At 44.3% G+C, this 22,008-nt stretch overlaps 1 protein-coding gene across 1 annotated transcript in view; it reads right to left on the bottom strand.

Annotated features, from left to right (window-relative positions):
- The window catches only part of LOC124795975 (juvenile hormone acid O-methyltransferase-like), a 188,827-nt gene that overhangs the window by 108,367 nt on the left and 58,452 nt on the right, over positions 1 to 22,008 (bottom strand). The gene's annotated exons all lie outside the window — the stretch shown is intronic.

Genomic DNA, 22,008 nt, shown 5'->3' with positions numbered 1-22,008 from the left:
TATACCTCTTCCTCTTGTGATTCTTGAACAGGGTATTCGCTATTACTAGCTGAAACTTGTTACAGAACTCAATTAGTCTTTCTCCTCTTTCATTCCTTGTCCCAAGCCCATATTCTCCTGTAACCTTTTCTTCTACTCCTTCCCCTACAACTGCATTCCAGTCGCCCATGACTATTACATTTTCGTCCCCCTTTACATACTGCATTACCCTTTCAATATCCTCATACACTTTCTCTATCTGTTCATCTTCAGCTTGCGACGTCGGCATGTATACCTGAACTATCGTTGTCTGTGTCGGTCTGCTGTCGATTCTGATTAGAACAACCCGGTCACTGAACTGTTCACAGTAACGGACCCTCTGCCCTACCTTCCTATTCATAACGAATCCTATACCTGTTGTATCATTTTCTGCTGCTGTTGATATTACCCGATACTCATCTGACCGGAAATCCTTGTCTTCCTTCCACTTCACTTCACTGACCCCTACTATATCTAGATTGAGCCTTTGCATTTCCCTTTTCAGATTTCCTAGTTTTCCTACCACGTTCAAGCTTCTGACATTCCACGCCCCGACTCGTAGAACGTTATCCTTTCGTTGATTATTCAATCTTTTTCTCATGGTAACCTCCCCCTTGGCAGTCCCCTCCCGGAGATCCGAATGGGGGACTATTCCGGAATCTTTTGCCAATGGAGAGATCATCATGACACTCCTTCAAATACAGGCCACATGTCCTGTGGATACACGTTACGTGTCTTTAATGCAGTGGTTTCCATTGCCTTCTGCATCCTCATGTCGTTGATCATTGCTGATTCTTCCGCCTTTAGGGGCAATTTCCCACCCCCAGGACAAGAGAGTGCCCTGAACCTCTATCCACTCCTCCGCCCTCTTTGACAAAGCCGTTGGCAGAATGAGGCTGACTTCTTATGCCGGAAGTCTTCGGCCGCCAATGCTGATTATTTATCGAAATTTAGGCAGTGGCCGGGATCGAACCCGGACCGAAGACGTTTTGATTATGAATCAAAGACGCTACCCCTAGACCACGGGTTCATTATTCGACCAATTTTCTCACGATCACCTCTTCCCCCTCCACCCCTTGCAGTCCCTCCCTGAATATCTGAATAGGGGGATTTTCTGAAAAGTAGAAATCATGGCGATACTTTTTTAGTTACAGGCCACACGTACTCATACTGTGGACGCACATTATATGTCTTTAATTTAGTGGTTTCCATAGCCTTCTGCATCCTCATACCGTTTATCATTGCTGATTCATTCATCTTTTAGGGAAAATTTCCCACTCCAAGGGCAGACGAGTGCCCTGAACGTCTGTCCACTTATCTTCTCTATTTGACGAGGCTGCTGACAGAACGAGGGTGACTTACGTCAGAAATACATTAGTCTTATACTTAAGTGGTATATTAAAGCTAGAGAACCGTTGTTCTCAATCCAGGACGTTGTGCTCCACACAATACAATACAGATACTGCTAAATTACCACTGGATCAAATGGCTCTAAGCACTATGGGACTTAACTTCTAAGGTCATCAGTCCCCTAGAACTTAGAACTACTTGAAGTTAACTAATCTAAGGACATCACACACACCCATGCCCGAGGCAGAATTCGAACCTGCGACCGCAGCGGTCGCGCGGTTCCAGACTGTAGCGCCTAGAACCGCTCGGCCACTCCGGCCGGCTTACCACTGGATCCATTGAATGTTATTCCACACACCGTCAGGAAAAAGCCAAGGTATCAAACAGACGTAAATCGTGCCCTATTAAGAGCTATACATTACAGGTGTGCAGTCAAGACTTACAAATTAAATACAGTATGTGGAAAATCTGTATGTGACTGGGAGGTACAGTGAATCAGTATTTACTATAAATACGGACGGATGGTGGTCGTACGATGAAGTACCCAGACAAAAAAATAGATTTGAGAATATTTCCTATGTTAAAGGATATATGAAAAATTTGTATATATCCTGTTCCCCTATGGATCAGTTTAAATAGTGTGTTTACTTGCATCTAAATGTGACAGTCTCTTCATTGTGTATCTAGCAATAGAAAAGAAAATCACCAAGTTTAAAACTAATCGAATAACTACAGTTAACAAGCGTTCATTTGCTGAAATGTTAACCTTAATGTTCTATACGAAAATTCCACAAAACTATGGAGGAGAAATGTTGGCACCCAGAAGAAGTGGAATGCCGTAACTGTAGTGTAACGCAGGAAGAAACGCGTTCAGTCTCATGTTGTAAGGTTAGTGTCGTACTGTGAATGTGGCAGCCAGTCGAATATTTTAGGGGACTGGTTTAAAAAAAAAGTTGAAAGGGCTCAGTCAAGTCTTTACAAGTTTCATCCCAGAGTAATTTTAGCTGTGTCTGCGTGACCCACGCTGCCTGCCTTTCAGAACAGAGGCCGTTCTGTTTGATTAAATCTACTGACAAAAGACGCCTTTAGCACTCTCCCGTAGTTCGCTGGCGAATGCATGCAATCTGTTTAGAGAACAGCGAGCTTGGGAGCCAGGTTCAAATGGTTCAAATGGCTCTGAGCACTATGGGACTTAACATCTGAGGTCATCAGTCCCCCAGAACTTAGAACTACTTAAACCTAACTAACCTAAGGAAATCACACACATCCATGCCCGAGGCAGGATTCGAACTTGCGACCGTAGCAGTCGCGCGGTTCCGGACTGAAGCGCCTAGAACCGCTCGGCCACCGCGGCCTGCTGGGAGCCAGGCTAAGCGTGTGGTCACCCACTTCCTAGTCCTGACCGCTCGACCACCTGTACATTTGTGTCAGAATCGCGATGCGTTGTTACCTTTCGGTCGACAGGCCGGGCGTTCACTTTCGGTTCGTTTTTAATGTTGTGCGGACGGTCAGTATTTTCCGTTGTTATTTTGGTGGAAGCTGAGCCTCGGTGCTGTTGAGCGCCAGCTTTGCTGCCATACCATACGCTGCGTCCACACACAGCAGTGCCGGGGTCAATGTCTACTGGGACTGTTGATATTATTTAAAAATCGGGAATGTGATACATGGATAGTTGAAAAATATCATTGTCGTTCCTCGATGCATCGAGAAAGTATCGATATACGAATGCGAAGGATAAACGTATCACCGTACGTGCCCGTAAAAATATCTGCAGCACATTGTAAATGTACTGCCGGTTTTAGAACTGTATATGTAAGTACTGATTTATTATTAGATATGCTGTACATCAACAAACTAGTAGCCTGCCTGTCTCCCTTAGGACAAGAATTGAAAGGAAAACTATGCACGTCCACGCTTGGAGATAACCACTTTGCTATCATTGGTAACTGCATCTAAGTGCCACAGTAAAAGATGTGCGGTGGGTCTGTCGTTCGGTTTCGTCACATACCGGATTTGACTGGGACACTTCATGCCGAATTCCCTGGTCTTTTTTTCTGCTAACGCCAACGACCTAGCAGTAGTAGGGTAAATATTTCGTGCAGTTACTGTCTCTAGTGCCGATTACGTCAGCATATTCCCCCACACGGCTCCACCCACCGCAAAAATTAATCTTGTCATTTAGATTATGGTCACATTATTCAGCAACTGTTTTCGAAGAATGCCGGTGTCAGGAAATACACTAGTTGCGTTAAAAATTGACATTTAACGCAACTGGTGTCCTCTTTCTCCACATCGGAAACCCGGTTATTCCATTCACACCGTCACCGTCCCCACTCTCCCCCTCACCATCACCAGTGCAATCTTACTACTACTTCACGCCACCTATACTTGCTTCGCACAGTGAAAGAGGAAAACTAGGCGTGATGGAAGCTCAAAAAGTAGTAAGACTCCTTCGCACAGTGAAAGTAGAATTATGCTATACTACAATTCCGAACGAAAAATTTCAATTATTTACCGAAAATCCCGAAAATAATATGAAAGAAAAGTATCGGCACTCGATATCGCCATTTCGATGCTCATATGTAGTGGAAAAATATATCGCCGATGCTATTCAATCTGTATATTGAGCAAGCAGTAAAGGGAACAAAAGAAAAGTTCGGAGTAGGTATTAAAATCCATGGAGAAGAAATAAAAACTTTGAGGTTCACCGATGACATTGTAATTCTGTCAGAGACAGCAAAGGACTTGGAAGAGCAGTTGAACGGAATTGACAGGTAGGTACTGGAAGATGAAGAAGCTTGCACAGGATGGAATAGCATGGAGAGCTGCATCAAACCGATCTCAGGACTGAAGACCACAACAACAACAACAACATATCATTGTTTGGAAAAAATAGCTATATATCGATATTTTATCAGCAGCTATAGCGTCTACTGTGCTGCCTCTCGCCTCCCTGCCAGCCCCATAGTGTGTCATCTTTTGTTGATAAAGGACTGAATTTATTTTCATTATATACCATACTTACCATGATGCATGAAATTAAGTAAGGCATGGCGCGAAATTGTGAAGATTTTGCAGAGGTAAAAACGCACTGCATAAACTTTGCGTGTGATTTAATTTAGAAAATAAATTGCAGTGAATGAAATGTAAATAAGACATAGAAATTTATTTACAACTAAGAGTTAAGGAGTACCTCATTTCGTTCTCGAGTTACGGGGTTTTGTACGTGGAGGAAGGTCGCGTGCGACGTGCCCCTTCACGTCGTTGCACGCCGTGAGTCATGTGGTCATAACAATCGTTATACCTTATAAACGATTGAAGATGTCGAATCGAGGATTTGTCTGCAAATGAAAGTACACAATGAGGTACATATGTTGTACGATAAATGCTGGAACCTTTATTGTTCAATAGGATATGGAAGTATCTCATCCACAGCAGTGAGAGGCGCAGAGCTCACGACGCATTCAGATGTTCATAGCAGTGTAGGAAAATCTAAGAAGCACACGTACCCATGTAAGCATTAAGGGAAGCAGTGAGCTGGAGCATTTTTTTCGCGCAAGTTGCAAACATTCAGGAGCAAATTACCCCTCTCCCCTTTCCTTAACTCACTGTTAGGCTACTGATTTATAACTCCCCGGGGATAATTCCTCCTCCTGAGAAATCTCCCACCCCTCCCCCTCCCCTTGTTCTCCTTCACCCCTCGAAAGAAAAGGACTGCCGATCATGGGAAACTTTTTTGTTACACCCTCTCCAGATCAGTTCTGAGCCACTTTTGCCGCTATGGTAAATCTCCTAGCCTAAATCACATCCCTCCGATTCGATCCGATCCCATCCCATCAACCCTGCACCACTGCTGAAATAAAAAAAAAAATGATGGGAAATAGCTCAATTGTGGTACCTCTACTCTTACCTATTGGTGGATACTGATGCAGTTAGATGAATATCTTTTATTGCCTCCAATCACAACGCCACAGTTCGCCACCGCCTTGTGGAAATACTGTCACACTTTTGATTAATAGACTCAACTGACTTCATCGCTACAGCTCATTTGCATATTTGGGTCTAAATAATCATATTGACTATGTTAGAGGGAAAAGAGAGAACTTAAAACACACAACACCATTAACATCTTCAACTACATGGCATCTTCAAGCTGGTCGTCCATCAACTGCAAGAGTTCTGGAAACCGCGGCCATTCCGACCGGGAGAGGCCCATTGCTGCTCGCCCACCCATCTCCCATAGGCTCCATGTGCCACCACGGCCGGGAGAGGTTTGAAACTGGTATGAACGCATTAGTCCACTCTCATCCACTTGCCAGGAAAAGCCTGCAGATCATCAATTTAAAAAGATCACATTTTATTAGAAACTGATCTAACAATTACCCGACAGCCCTGGTACTACAGACACACACACACACACACACACACACACACACACACACACACACAAGCGCGCGCTCGCGCGCATGCAAGAAAACCAGCACCTGTAAACAAAAGATGATAATGCACCACACCCATGTGAATCACACATGCCTTTTACAAATCAAGTAACTAAATTTTGAAAAAAAAAGACAAAGAACGTTCGCCATAGTGCTAAATATATCCGAGGTCTCGTGTGCACTGTCATCTGAGAACACAAACACCCTCCTCCATGCGCTTCCCATAACCCACGCAACACACAAGATCGCGAAGGCAGCCCAATGTGTACTGAGTAATAGTACACAATAAAGCCGCCGAGAGGGCCCCGTGATAGCGGACACAAGCTAAATTTTTTGTGACTAAATGCCCCCGAGAAATGCGTGATACCGAATGTTGATCTCGCAGCCCAGAACAATGCCGCGAGTATCGGCATCCCTTTGAAATTTGATTGTCGCTAAAGGCTAAGCCGCGTCTTCACGTCCTTCAACGCCACGTCACCACACCGGCCGCTGGCAGTGGACACTGCGAGATAAGCAGGTTCGGGTTGGACTTAAAAAGTTCCAACTGCTACTCCACCCCGCGACACAGACACAACGTTTAAAAAATCCGCTTTACCCTAGCCAAAACAGAGATTATGTCCATATACCTCACATTTCTAACGCTAAATTTAGATTCCTTCCTTTTCACTCCGTTACTTTCTAAGAGGAGAAAATACAAAAATGCAGTAAATGAAGCAGGCAAAAAGGAATACAAACGTCTCAAAAATGAGATCGACAGTAAGTGCAAAATGGCTAAGTAGGGATGGCTAGAGGACAAATGTAAGGATGTAGAGGCTTATATCACGAGGGGTAAGACAGATACTGCCTACAGGAAAATTAAAGAGACCTTTGGAGAAAAGAGAACCACTTGCATGAATATCAAGAGCTCAGATGGAAACCCAGTTCTAACCAAAGGGAAAGCAGAAAGGTGGAAGGAGTATATAGACGGTCTATACAGGGGCGATGTTCTTGAGGACAATATTATGGAAATGGAAGAGGATGTAGATGAAGATGAAACGGAAGATATGCTAATGCGTGAAGAGTTTGACAGAGTACTGAAAGACCTAAGTCGAAACAAGGCCCCGGGAGTAGAAAACATTCCATTAGAACTACTGATAGCCTTCGGAGAGCCAGCCCTGACAAAACTGTACCATCTGGTGAGCAAGATGTATGAGACAGGCGAAATACTCTCAGACTTCAAGAAGAATATAATAATTCCAATACCAAAGAAAGCAGGCGTTGACAGACGTGAAAATTACCGAACTATCAGTTTAATAAGTCACAGCTGCAAAATACTAACGCGAATTCCTTACAGACGAATGGAAAAACTGGTAGAAGCCGACCTCGGGGAAGATCAGTTTGGATTCTTTAGAAATGTTGGAACACGTGAGGCAATACTGATACTACGACTTATCTTAGAAGATACATCAAGGAAAGGCAAACCTACGTTTCTAGCATTTGTAGACTTAGAGAAAGATTTTGACAATGTTGACTGGAATACTCTCTTTCAAATTCTGAAGGTGGCAGGGATAAAATACAGGGAGCGAAAGGCTATTTACAATTTGTACAGAAACCAGATGGCAGTCATAAGAGTCGAGGGACATTAAAGGGAAGCAGTAGTTGGGAAGGGATTGAGACAGGGTTGTAGCCTCTCCCCGATGTTATTCAATCTGTATATTGAGCAAGCAGTAAAGGAAACAAAACAAAAGTTCGGTGTAGGCATTAAAATCCATGGAGAAGACATAAAAACTTTGAGGTTCGCCGATGACATTCTAATTCTGTCAGAGACAGCAAAGGACTTGGAAGAGCAGTTGAACGAAATGGACAGTGTCTTGAAAGGAGGGTATAAGATGAACAACAACAAAAGCAAAACGAGGATAATGGAATGTAGTCGAATTAAGTCGGGTGATGCTGAGGGAATTAGATTAGGAAATGAGACACTTAAAGTAGTAAGGGAGTTTTGCTATTTGGGGAGCAAAATAACTGATGATGGTCGAAGTAGAGATGACATAAAATGTAGACTGGCGATGGGTAGGAAAGCATTTCTGAAGAGGATAAATTTGTTAACATCTAGATATAAGTGTCAGGAAGTCGTTTCTGAAAGTATGTGTATGGAGTGTATGGAAGTGAAAAATGGACGATAAATAGTTTGGACAAGAAGAGAATAGAAGCTTTCGAAATGTGGTGCTACACAAGAATGCTGAAGATTAGATGGGTAGATCACACAACTAATGAGGAGGTATTGAATAGAATTGGGGAGAAGAGGAGTTTGTGGCACAACTTGACTGGAAGAAGGGATCGGTTGGTGGGACATGTTCTGAGGCATCAAGGGATCACCAACTTAGTACTGTAGGGCAGCGTGGAGGGTAAAAATCGTAGAGGAAGACCAAGAGATGAATACATTAAGCAGATTCAGAAGGATGTAGGCTGCAGTAGGTATTGGGAGATGAAGAAACTTGCACAGGATATAGTAGCATGGAGAGCTGCATCAAACCAGTCTCAGGACTGAAGACCACCACAACAACGACAACAACTTTCGAAGACAGAAGAAATCTGAGCATACACGCATTTTCGCATCGCTAAAGTGTCAGTGCGAAAATCCTGTACAACAGTAAGCCATAGACTGTATTTCATCTAGGTATTCTCTCATCCGGTTACAACATTTGTTCTTATCGGCTTCACATCTGATACATCCTGCATTGCAGGACTAGAATATTTAACTTATATTTGGGTCTTGACAGAGTGCTAAAAGAATGGTATACTTCTGTCACAGGATGCCTCTTCAATTTCGAACTCATAACATTGTCAAATATCTCTTCACCTACAAAGTCTCTTTTGGTAGTGAAATAGCAGCATAGAGTAGTTGTAAGTACCCGTATCAGAGTAATACCACGTATCACTTCATAAACTGGGTTATACAGCTGATTTTATTATAACGGCCATCTCTCACTGTGTAGTTGGGAGCTGGAAATGTCGTTAAAAGCTCACTGCACACTTGATTACCACTGCAACTTGCGAATCATATCCATGCAGTATCACCATTGCTGCCCGTTTGCGTAGCGTAGCGGTAATTTTACCGCCTACCACGCAGGGGGGCCCGGGTTCGATTCCCGGCATGGGACTATGTGTTGTTTGTCCATCATCATCATCATCATCATCATCATCATCATCATCATCGACTCGCAAGTCGGCGATGTGGCGTCAACTAAAGAGGACTTGCAATACGGCGGCCGAACTCCCCCCGCATGGGGCCTTCCGGCCAAGAATGCCATACGATCATCTCTCATCGCTCTTGCATCCGCCCACCTGGTGGCACGTCATTCACATCGAATCCATTGACTAATTAATTGAAATGAACATGAGAGTCCCTTTGCAAGGTGAGTTATGTTTTTCCTATACTCAGATTACATTCGCCAGATAACTATACAGACGCTTCTGTAACGTTTCTGGGGACTTCGCACAGAATAGGTAGCCACTTACTCCAGCACCAAAATGGGTGGTAACCAACGTAGGTTAGCTAAACATATCCAGTAGTAATGACATTCTCTCTGTCGGTTGCCTTGTCATGCTGGTGAAAGTGAGTCACTTAGAATTCTGGTATACTGCTAGCAAAGTAACCCTGCTAACTTCCGGCTCACGAACATCCACCCGCACGTCAGCGCTGCACTGCTCGTGGCCGACAAGGCAATGCTCGCCGTGCTGGACATTCGTTAATGACTCCAGACTCTGCTGTCCTCTACTTCTCAGAAGGCCTGAGCAGGGATAAATACCATCATGTTGCACAAGATTCTTTGCTTTTCGTGCCTGGAAACAGAAATGCTCCGATGTGTTCTAGAAATATGCCGGATAGTCTGACCCAGTGAACAATAGCAAAAAACGTATCTGCCGACCACCCATCCCAAACGTGTATGAACCTGCAGACCTGGTTTCCCTCAGAATACAACCCTGTAGAAGCCTTCCTATTGGCTCCCGACAAATTATGGGTGGATGCCTCGGGAAGTCATATGGGAATCCCTGGAGTGAAGGCGATGTTCTTTCCGAGGAGAACTATTGAGAAAATGTAGAGAACCGATATTTAAAGCTGACTGCATGAGGATTCTATTGCCGCCGAAATACATTGCGCGTAATGACGACGGCGATAAAATATGAGAAATCAGCGCTCATATGGACGCTTAAACACACTCTTTCTTCCTTCGCTCTATTTGCGAATCGAATAGGATAGGACAGGAAATGACTAGTAGCGGTACATGGTAGCCCCCTCCAGGCACTGTACGATGGCTTGTGAAATATGCATATAGACGTAAAATTAGCTAACCTATTAACATTTAAGTCCACCCATTTACAGGCACATGAAATTCACAGAAGAATGTTGTCTCTTATTTATCGAGAAATTAAAACTCAGAACGTCTGCTACTGATTGTCTATCGGTAAAAACCTTCGTATTAGCCCTCAATTTTCTCAAATGGTTCAAATGACAAGGCACTGTGGGTCTTAACATCTGAGGTCATCAGTCCCCTAGAACTTAGAACTACTTAAACCTAACTAACCTAAGGACATCTCACACACCCATGCCCGAGGCAGGATTCGAACCGGCGACCGTAGCAGCAGCGTGGTTCCAGACTGAAGCGTCTAGAATCTCTCTGCCACAGCGGCCGGCCCTAATTTTCTCACTGCAGTCACTTCGCTAGACATATTTGAGAGGTTGTAATATGTTTGCCCACAATACTTAACCGCCGTAGAGAGTTCTTCTCTCAACTGTCCTTTCGTTGTGTTCTGCTTTCCAACCACATTCTCATGAGTCATCCTTCTTCGACGTATAGCTTTTGAATCCACCTGATTTCGACGAGAAAGACATGTCACCTGCAAACTCACAGACCAATGCTAATTCCCTCGAAACCACACCGATTCGACAGCTCGACAATACATAGTCGCTGCCTACCAGTCGTGTGATCCCACATCTTATCGTGTTATGTGACTAAACTGCAACCTAAAAGCATCATGTTCATGTTGCTAGGATCTTATAAGTCGGCAAACTCCATTCGAGTAAGTGACAAAAAAAGTTCTCAGGGAAAGACATAGGGGTTGATCCGGGTAGGTGCTTTATTTACAAGGCTTCCTTTTCCTCCACCAGTTACTGACTAAGTAGAGAGCTGTCACAGTGATACAAATAACACCCTACGTACAGGGGGAACGTTACAACCGTGCCGAGAATATTTGGACCGCACAAAGAAATTCTGAAGCCTAACACCTACAATTTATCGATATCTAATGTTTGTCTACAAATATCCCCTTGTACATGTTCTGATCTTATCATATTCGTGTGATTACTGCGCTAAAAATTCGCCAGTGTAATTATCTCAGAGTCTTAGTTGCTAGTACAGTTTCTTGTGAAAAATACGTAACCATTTTAAAATGAAGCGTACTTTCATAATACTAAAACACTCCCTATTAAACCCGCTGTTATTGACTAGTGGATTATAGCCTAACAGTTTAAAATAGTTTGACCGTGTGCAACTGATAAAAGCTGATCAGTTAATATATGCACAGGAGTTGTTTAGTATGAAATCCAACAAAGCTGATTAGGATGTCAGGTAGCAATAACCGGTACATAGTTTGCTGTTAATGTTCTATATCTTTTGTCTAAACAGCACGAATGAGGCATTTACTCCCTTCGTCTGACAAAGTAATACCGGTTAACTGATCACAGTTCGCCTATTAATGCCGTCACACGCCAGTACTCTCCACGTGACACTGAATACTCAATCCTCACGCGGTTGACGCGTAATCACGGTGCACCAATGAACACCTAAACACATCAAACAAATCACTCAGTTAACGGCATTTATGTATTTGTTGGAGGTCAGACCCAAGGCTTTGGGTGACACGCACAGCCGTTAAACAATTGTAAACGCGGTCGGCCGGCCTGCCGAAATCCGCCGAGCTCGCTTAGCCTCCAACAACTTACTTGCTCGGAGTCACAACACGGACTATCCTCTGGCGCACTGGGCGCTCGACTGTCGATAGTACCCACTGCGACCTGCGTGAGGCAAAGATATATTATCTTTAATACGTAAAGGCGGTTGACCCCTTATAATATGAATATAGCAGTATTATAGAACTTTTAATACACTATCCGCTTCATCATTTACATTGGTAAGACAGCCTCACACGTCCACGCATAATTCAGAGTTTATTGCAAGGGTAGGGGCAGATTCGAGACTTAATCATAGTATTGTGCATGTTCTACCGCAACGAAATATTTGGTAGTGAATCGACCATGATACTATATTCCGTCTAGAACAGAACATATCCACATTGGTAGCACACATATGCATAGTGAATTTAGAAGCAAACCCAGGACTTATTCAACTATCGTAAATCGAGACCCAATTAACTAGCAAGTACGAGCCAGACCACATCAATGCCAGTGTTTCCTCCAGTAACAGCAGTCGTCTTAGTAACGTTTACTTCTCGATCCATAACGACGGGATTTTCCACTTGCCTCCTACACCGTCATATAGACAATTACTGGCTTACGGATTCGGATAAACTGAATGGATATGTGCGACTACATAACGTTTGAGAGAAACGTTTACAGCTTCCTTTGCTGAAAAGAGCATGGTTTTTGAGCTCTGATTCATAACTATGGAAAGGGACTGTCCGAGTTTGATCCTGCGTAAATTCTAGTAATGCGGAAGTACGTTTAAAAAATGTGTGGGAAGTATGTGGTGCAGAAGATCGTAGTTTAAATGTATCATTTGTCGATTATGGGCCAGAGTACCCTACACAGAATCACTCTACTTAAAAAGGCTTGCAAATTATTTGTGATCTATGCTACACGAATCTGATTCCAATGCGCCGTAGGATTATAGGGCCTTTTTTCCTCGTACGCAAATTACATTTCGAAACCAGGATGGAGTTCATAGGCACGTACATGACATGGAAAATCCTAGCTTTAATGGAACATTTGTTAACGTTGAGAGGGAGTACTACACACAGCAATACTGTACTGAAATAGCACTGGATGACATTTGGAAACTACGCGACAGTATTTCGCATTATTCCCTCTTACGACAGCAGCAGTGTTAGTGCGTCAATGCTCATTGAGCTTGGCGTTGCTACGTTAAAAATAACAGCTCGAGGGTCATCACGAGAAGCATTTCTAAAGCAACAAAGTGCCGTGAACAAACATGGTCTGCAGGAAGTAGTATGTGCTGCAGCGGAGCCAAAGTATATATATGTTGTTGTTTTGCTTAAGATAATGGGAGCACTGATATGGAGATGTGCTGTTCGTGGTTTCATTCACTCCATCATCCTAAGATTAACGAAACTTCAACTTAATACAGTATTCTTACGCCCTAGGTTTTGCATGCAGTATATGTCGGATTCAAAGCATAAAAAAATTTAAAAAAAGAATTGATAACGAAATATTGTAGCGTAGTTTCCAGTTGTCAGCCAGTGCTATTTAAGTACAGTAATGCTGTGTGTAGTATGCCCTCTCACCATTAACAAATGTTCCATTAAAGGTAGGATTTTCCATGTTATGTACGTGCACATAGACTCCATCCTGGTTTCGAAATGTAATTTGCCTGCGAGGAAAAAAGCCCCAGTATCCTATGGTGCACTGGAATCAGATGCGTATAGCATAGGTCACAAATGACCTGCAGGGCTTTTTAAGTAGAGTGATGCTGTGTAGGGTACTCTGACCCATAACTAACAAATGATCCATTGAAACTAAGGTCTTCAAAAAAATGGCTCTGAGCACTATGGGACTCAACTGCTGTGGTCATAAGTCCCCTAGAACTTAGAACTACTTAAACCTAACTAACCTAAGGACAGCACACAACACCCAGCCATCACGAGGCAGAGAAAATCCCTGACCCCGCCGGGACTCGAACCCGGGAACCCGGGCGTGGGAAGCGAGAACGCTACCGCACGACCACGAGATGCGGGCTAAGGTCTTCAGCATCACATACTTCCAACGCTGACTTTTTAAGTGTACCTCCGCATAACTAGCATCTACACAGGCTCAAACTCAGACAGTGTTTCCATCGTTATGAATCAAAGCTTAAAAAACACGCTTTTTCAGCAAAGGAAACTAAACGTTTCTCTCAAACGTTATGTAGTCGCACATATCCATTCAGTTTATCCGAATCCGTAAGCCAGTAATTGTCTATGTGATGGTATAGGAGGCAAGTGACAGATCCTGTCGGTATTGGCATTTATTTGGTCTGGCTCATACTTGTTAGTTAATTGGGTCTCAGTTTACGATAGTTGGACAAGTCCTGGGTTTGCTTCTAAATAAATACCTAACACTGTACATATGTGTGCTAAAAATGGTTCAAATGGCTCTGAGCACTATGGGACTTAACATCTGAGGTCATCAGTCTCCTAGACTCAGAATTTCTTAAACCTAACTAACCTAAGGACACCACACACATCCATGCCCAAGGCAGGATTCGAACCTGCGACCGTAGCAGCTGCGTGGTTCCGAAGTGAAGCGCCCAGAACCGCTCGGCCAAAGCGGCCGGCTTATGTGTGCTACCAATGTGGATATGTTCTGCTCTAGACGGAATATAGTATAATGGTCGATCCACTCTCAAACATTTCTTTGATGTAAAACATGCACAGTGTTATGATTTAGCCTTGAATCTGCTCCCTACTCTTGTAGTAACCCTGAATTGTGTGTGGGCGTATGACAATGTCTTACAAGAGTAAATGATTCAGTGGATAATGTACTGAAATTTCTGTGGTACTGTTGCATTCGTATTATGAAGATAAGCAACCATCTGAGAAAGGTGATGTATTTCTCATGACCCACTTTGCTATTAACGAAGACTGACACCATTACACTGGCGAATTCCTAGCTTAGAAATCGCAGAAATACGATGAAAAAGATAATAACACGTACATATGAATATTTATGGACAACCATTCGCTATCGATAAATTTTAGTTATTGTGCTTGTGAATTTCTTTGCACAGTCCACGTACACACTGTACAGTTGTGACTTTCCTTCTGTACGTTAGTGTGCTATTTGTCTCATTGTGATAGCTCTCTACACAGTCAGTTACTAGTGGAGAACTAGACAGCCATCTAACTAAAGGAAGGGCTGTCGGAAAGTGATGGGATTTCGAGAGAATTAGCATGGGTCTGTGACTTTGCTGGCGCCATCTCTTCCTCGTCGAGATCAGGTGGATTCAAATGCTATATATACAGGGTGTTTCAAAAATGACCGGTATATTTGAAACGGCAATAAAAACTAAACGAGCAGCAATAGAAATACACCGTTTGTTGCAATATGCTTGGGACAACAGTACATTTTCAGGCAGACAAACTTTCGAAATTACAGTAGTTACAATTTTCAACAGATGGCGCTGCGGTCTGGGAAACACTATAGTACGATATTTTGCACATATCCACCATGCGTAGCAATAATATGGCGTAGTCTCTGAATGAAATTACCCGAAACCTTTGACAACGTGTCTGGCGGAATGGCTTCACATGCAGATGAGATGTACTGCTTCAGCTGTTCAATTGTTTCTGGATTCTGGCGGTACACCTGGTCTTTCAAGTGTCCCCACAGAAAGAAGTCACAGGGGTTCATGTCTGGCGAATAGGGAGGCCAATCCACGCCGCCTGTATGTTTCGGATAGCCCAAAGCAATCACACGATCATCGAAATATTCATTCAGGAAATTAAAGACGTCGGCCGTGCGATGTGGCCGGGCACCATCTTGCATAAACCACGAGGTGTTCGCAGTGTCGTCTAAGGCAGTTTGTACCGCCACAAATTCACGAAGAATGTCCAGATAGCGTGATGCAGTAATCGTTTCGGATCTGAAAAATGGGCCAATGATTCCTTTGGAAGAAATGGCGGCCCAGACCAGTACTTTTTGAGGATGCAGGGACTATGGGACTGCAACATGGGGCTTTTCGGTTCCCCATATGCGCCAGTTCTGTTTATTGACGAAGCCGTCCAGGTAAAAATAAGCTTCGTCAGTAAACCAAATGCTGCCACATGCATATCGCCGTCATCAATCCTGTGCACTATATCGTTAGCGAATGTCTCTCGTGCAGCAATGGTAGCGGCGCTGACAGGTTGCCGCATTTGAATTTTGTATGGATAGAGGTGTAAACTCTGGCGCATGAGACGATACGTGGACGTTGGCGTCATTTGGACCGCAGCTGCAATACGGCGAACGGAAACCCGAGGCCGCTGTTGGATCACCTGCTGCACTAGCTGCGCGTTGCCCTCTGTGGTTGCCGTACGCGGTCGCCCTACCTTTCCAGCACGTTCATCCGTCACGTTCCCAGTCCATTGAAATTTTTCAAACAGATCCTTTATTGTATCGCTTTTCGGTCCTTTGGTTACATTAAACCTCCGTTGAAAACTTCATCTTGTTGCAACAACATTGTGTTCTAGGCGGTGGAATTCCAACACCAGAAAAATCCTCTGTTCTAAGGAATAAACCATGTTGTCTACAGCACACTTGCACGTTGTGAACAGCACACGCTTACAGCAGAAAGACGACGTACAGAATGGCGCACCAACAGACTGCGTTGTCTTCTATATCTTTCACATCACTTGCAGCGCCATCTGTTGTTGAAAATTGTAACTACTGTAATTTCGAAAGTTTGTCTGCCTGAAAATGTACTGTTGTCCCAAGCATATTGCAACAAACGGTGTATTTCTATCGCTGCTCGTTTAGTTTTTATTGCCATTTCAAATATACCGGTCATTTTTGAAACACCCTGTATATATCTCGAAGACTGGAAGATTCGTGAGAATATGGTTGGTAAACGAAATTCGACGAAAGGAGACTTAAGAAGTCAGCTCTATAGGGCTTCTAAGTGTTGTGTCCAAACATATTAGAACCTCTCTCATACGTCTACGGAAGTGACTGCACTGAGAAAATTAGCTCAGTAGCTCTTTACCGATAGACAGTCCGTAACAGAAGTTCCGTTTTGTTTTCTAGATAAGTAAGAGACAACATATTTCCGTGATTTCATGTGCCTGTAAATGGATCTTAATAGGTTAACTAAATTTACACCTACATCTGTTTGCACAGTTGACGAGCCATCCTACGGTGCGTGGTGTAAGGTACCCTGTATCAGAACCAGTCATTTCCATTCTCATCCTATTCGCAAATACAACGAGGGAAGAAACAATGTTTATCAGCCCCCGTATGAGCACTAATTTCCCGTATTTTATCATCGTCGTCGTCGTCATTATTACGCGCAGTATATGTCGGTGGCAGTAGAATCCTCATGCAGTCAGCTTTAAATATCGGTTCTCTACATTTTCTCTATAGTTATCCTCGGAAAGGACGTCGCCTTCACTCCAGAGATTGCCATTTGACTTCTCGAAACATCAGCCCACTAATTTGGCAGGAGCCAACAGGAGCGCTTCTACAGCGCTGCAATCTGAGGGAAACCAAGTCTGCAAATTCATACACGTTTGGGATGGGGTGGCCGGGCGACAGGTATTTTGCTGAAACTTCCTGGCACATTAAAACTGTGTGCCCGACCGATACTCGAACTTGGGACCTTTGCCTGCCATGATGGTAGAGCACTTGCCCGCGAAAGACAAAGGTCCCGAGTCCGAGCCTCGATCGGGCACACAGTTTTAATCTCCCAGGAAGTTTCATATCAGCGCACACTCCGCTGCAGAGTGAAAATCTCATTCAGGTATTTTGCTATTGTTCACTGGGTTAGACGTTCCGGCATATTTCGAAAACACATCTCCGAACAGTTTAGTCTGCAAGTGCGAAGAGGGGAAGCCTGTTGTTCAGCGCCGGCCGGAGTGGCCGAGCGGTTCTAGTCGATACAGTCTGGGACCTCGCGACCGCTACGGTCGCAGGTTCGAATCCTGCCTCGGGCATGGATGTGTGTGTGATGTCCATAGGTTAGTTAGTTTTAAGTAGTTCTAAGTTCTAGGGGACTATTGACCTCAGATGTTAAGTCCTATAGTGCTCAGAGCCATTTACACCATTTTTTGTTGTTCAGCATATTGGGCTTTAATTCAAGTAACATTTAAGGGCCCAGGCCTTCTGAGAAGGAAATGTTTCCATAAGGTGAGGTTCAGCAGCCGTAAAGTATCTTACGCAGTGCATTTTCGCCATCAGCTGTTTATTTGTCTTATTAGTTATCTACCGGTTTCGGTTATTAACCATAATCCAATATGTAGAGTACAACAGATGAGTAAAAAGAATCGTATATTCCTTTCAAGCTGGACAAAAACGATACTGTTCAAGAGAAAGTGTTCGTACAATTTCAGTGGGTAATTACGATATTGTTCCTCTTCGAAGGAATATGGGATGCTTTTAGCTAATCTGTTGCTCCCTACATCGTGGACAATGATAAATAACCGAAACCGATAGATGACTAATGGGACAAAAATGCTTATGGTAAAAATGCATTTTATAGAAATGGCTTCTGAGAAGGATAGGACAGCAGAGTCTGGAATAGTTACCAGATGTCCAGCACGGCGACCACTGGCTTGTCGGCCAGGAGCAGTACAGCCCTAACGAGCAGGTAGAGGTTCGCGACCCGGAGGCGGAGGTGGCAGGTGTTCGCAGGCGACCTGGTGGCGGTGGCGTCGCCTGGGCGGATAAGAGTGCAACAGCCTGGTGCCCCCATAGGCTAACGGTTCTCAGCAAAGTTACGTCGGCAGCAGTATAGCACAATTGTAAGTGACCTACTTGTACCAGCGTGACAAGACAACCGACAGAGAGAATGTCATTAGCGTTGGATACCTTCAGTCATCCGACTACAGTTACCAGCCATTTTTGTATCTGAGGAAGTGATTACCAAGCCTGTGGGGAAACCTCCAGAAACGTTATAGAAGCGTCTGTAACAGTTACCTGGCGCATGTAATCTGAGTGTAGGAAAAGCATTAGTCACCATGCAAAAGGACTCGTGACCATTTTAATTAATTAGTCTCTTAACTCCATCTCAATGGAGTGCCGCCAGGCGGGTGGAAGCAAGGGCGATAGTGCTATGGATACGATTCGTGACTTGGAGCAGTAATCAGGAGTATTTTCGTTGTGGTGAGATCTAAACATTTCAGTCATCCGCCTACACAGTGAGAAGTGGCCATTGTAATAGAATCGCCTGCATTACCCAGTTTATAAAGTGAGACGTAGTACACAACTGGCCATTAAAATTGCTACACCACGAAGATGACGTGCTACAAACGCGAAATTTAACCGACGGGAAGAAGATGCTGAGATATGCAAATGATTAGCTTTTCAGAGCATTCACACAAGGTTGGCGCCGGTGTTGACACCTACAACGTGCTGACATGAGGAAAGTTTTCAACCAATTTCTCATACACAAACAGCAGTTGACGGGCGTTGCCTGCTGAATCGTTGTTGTGATGCATCGTGTAAGGAGGAGAAATGCGTACCGTCACGTTTCCGACTTTGATAAAGGTCAGATTGTAGCCTATCGTGATTGCGGTTTATTGTATCGCGACATTGCTGTCCGCGTTGGTGGAGATCCAATGACTTAGCAGAAATTGGAATCGTTGGGTTCAGGAGGGTAATACGGAACGCGGTGCTGGATCCCAACGGCCTCGTATCACTAGCAGTCGAGATGACAGCCATCTTATCCGCATGACTGTAACGGATCGTGCAGTCACGTCTCGATCCCTAAGTCAACAGATGGGAATATTTACAAGGTAACAACAATCTGCACGAACAGTTCGACGTCGTTTTCAGCAGCATGGACCATCAGCTCTGAGATCACGGCTGCTGTTACCCTTGACGCTGCATCACAGACAGGAGCGCCTGCGATGGTGTACTCAACGACGAACCTGGGTGCACGAATGGCAAAACGTCATTTTTTCGGATGAATCCAGGTTCCGTTTACAGCATCATGATGGTCGCATCCGTGTTTCGCGACATTGCGGTGTACGCACATCGGAAGCGTGTATTCGTCATTGCCATACTGGCGTACCACCCGGCGTGATGATATGGGGTGCCATTGGTTACACGTCTCGGTCACCTCTTGTTCGCACTGACGGCACTTTGAACAGTGGACGTTACATTTCAGATTTGTTACGACCCGTGGCTCTACCCCTCATTGGATCCCTGCGAAACCCTACATTTCAGCAGGATACTGCACGACTGCATGTTGCAGGTCCTGTACGGGCCTTTCTGGATACAGAAAATGTTCGACCGCTGCCCTGGCCAGCACATTCTCCAGATCTCTCACCAATTGAAAACACCTGATCAATTGTGGCCGAGTAACTGGCTAGTCACAATACGCCAGTCACTACTCTTGATGAACTGTCGTATAGTGTTGAAGCTGCATGGACAGCTGTAGCTGTACACGCCATCCAAGCTCTGTTTGACTCAATGCCCAGGCGTATCAAGGCCGTTATTACGGCCAGAGATGGTTGTTCTGGGTACTGAGCTCTCAGGATCTATGCACCCAAATTGCGTGAAAATGTAATCATCACTTGTCAGTTGTTGTATATTTGTCCAATGAATACCCGTTTATCATCTGCATTTCTTCTTGGTGTAGCAAATTTAATGGCCAGTAGTGTATTAACCATAAATTTACGACTCCTGCGAGCTGCTATTTGACTGCCTCAAGAGACTCAGTAGTTGTGAGGGATTGGACTACCTTAACAGTGCGAAAATTAAGGTACATGCTCTTAGCACTCTGTCACGAGCCGAAAATGACTAATATTCTAGTCCTGTGATGCAGGATTTAGCAGATATTAAGCCACCAATTAATAGACTACTGAATGGAAATTTACCTTTGCTGTACTGTTCCACAGAATTTTCTCACTAAGAACAATGCTTTACTGATGTGAAAATGCGTGTGCGCTCCGATTTCTTCCCTTCTTCGAAAATAACGCTCATAAATGAGGAATATACCGTACACACGACAAATTGAAGATCTATAGACTACAACATTTCTGGGTTGGGTGAATTGGATTTTTATAAACTGGGGGTATATGTCGCGGGGTGGAATTGCAGCTGTAACTTCACATCGAAGCCGCACTTGCTTGTCTCACACCGCCTGTGGCCAGTGGTAGCACGGACACGAGGCGTCGAGCTAGGGGAATCCGTGGCTTAGCCTCTACCGACTGTCAGATTTCAAAGGGATTCCGACAGAGATATTGTACTGCGCTGCAAGATCAAAGGAAGCCGGTACTCTGTATCACGCGTTCCTCAGGGGTATTTAGTCGCTGGCTAGCAGGGCGCGCGCGGTCACAAAAAAATTTAGCTTACGCCCTCTGGGCGGCTGTATTGCGTACTACGGGTGAGTACACACTGGGCTGTTTTCCTGATTGTGTTGCGTGGGCTATGGCAGGCGCATGGAGGAGGGTGTTCGTGCTCTCAAACGTAATGGTATATGGGACTAATGTGTTTAGAACTACGGTGATTTTTTTCTTTCGAAATTTAATTACTGGATTTGCAAAATGTGTGATTCTCATGTGTGTTGCAATATCATTTGTTTATGAATGGTAGTTTTCTTGTATGTCAATTTCCACGTGTAATTAGTGCAGTGACATTTTGAGTCACTTGGGGTAACAATACCTTTTTGTGTGTGTGTGTGTGTGTGTGTGTGTGTGTGTGTGTGTGTCCGGCGGCGGTGGGTGGGCGTGCAACAGCATCCCTCTCGTGGCCGGCTCGGCCGCGGTCGTCAGCACTCCTGCAGTCGACGGATGGTGCATGCGAAGATGCGGCCTTGGTATTTCACGCCAGGTAAGTATAGTGCTGGTGTTTTAAGCGAGCATTTCCACCCGACGAAATATTCAATTTGATGAGATTTTCTGCCAAAAATGCATGTGAGCTGTAGGAATGAATCCAGTTGAGAGTATTAATCAACTGTTCAAATGTGTATGAATTGCTATGAGACCAAACTGCTGTCATCGGTCCCTAGACTTTCTACTTAAAGTAAGTTATGCTAAGAGCAACACACACCCATGCCCGAGGGAGGACTAACCTCCGGCGGGAGGGGCTACGCACTCCGTGACATGGCGCCCTAAACCGGGCGGCCACTCCTCGCGGCAGTCTATTAATCAAAACTATTTCCACAAGGTCGGCGGTGAACCGAGTGGCCCACAGAGGTTAACTATCCCTTTTGAAGTATACTGTTTACTGCGTGCGTCTGAAGTTTTACTATTTTTCTAACTATGAATATATATAGGGCAACGTACTTTT

Source organism: Schistocerca piceifrons, chromosome 4 (genome assembly GCF_021461385.2).
Source record: "Schistocerca piceifrons isolate TAMUIC-IGC-003096 chromosome 4, iqSchPice1.1, whole genome shotgun sequence".
NCBI lineage: Eukaryota > Metazoa > Arthropoda > Insecta > Orthoptera > Acrididae > Schistocerca > Schistocerca piceifrons.
This window is presented reverse-complemented; position numbering and strand designations above follow the sequence as displayed.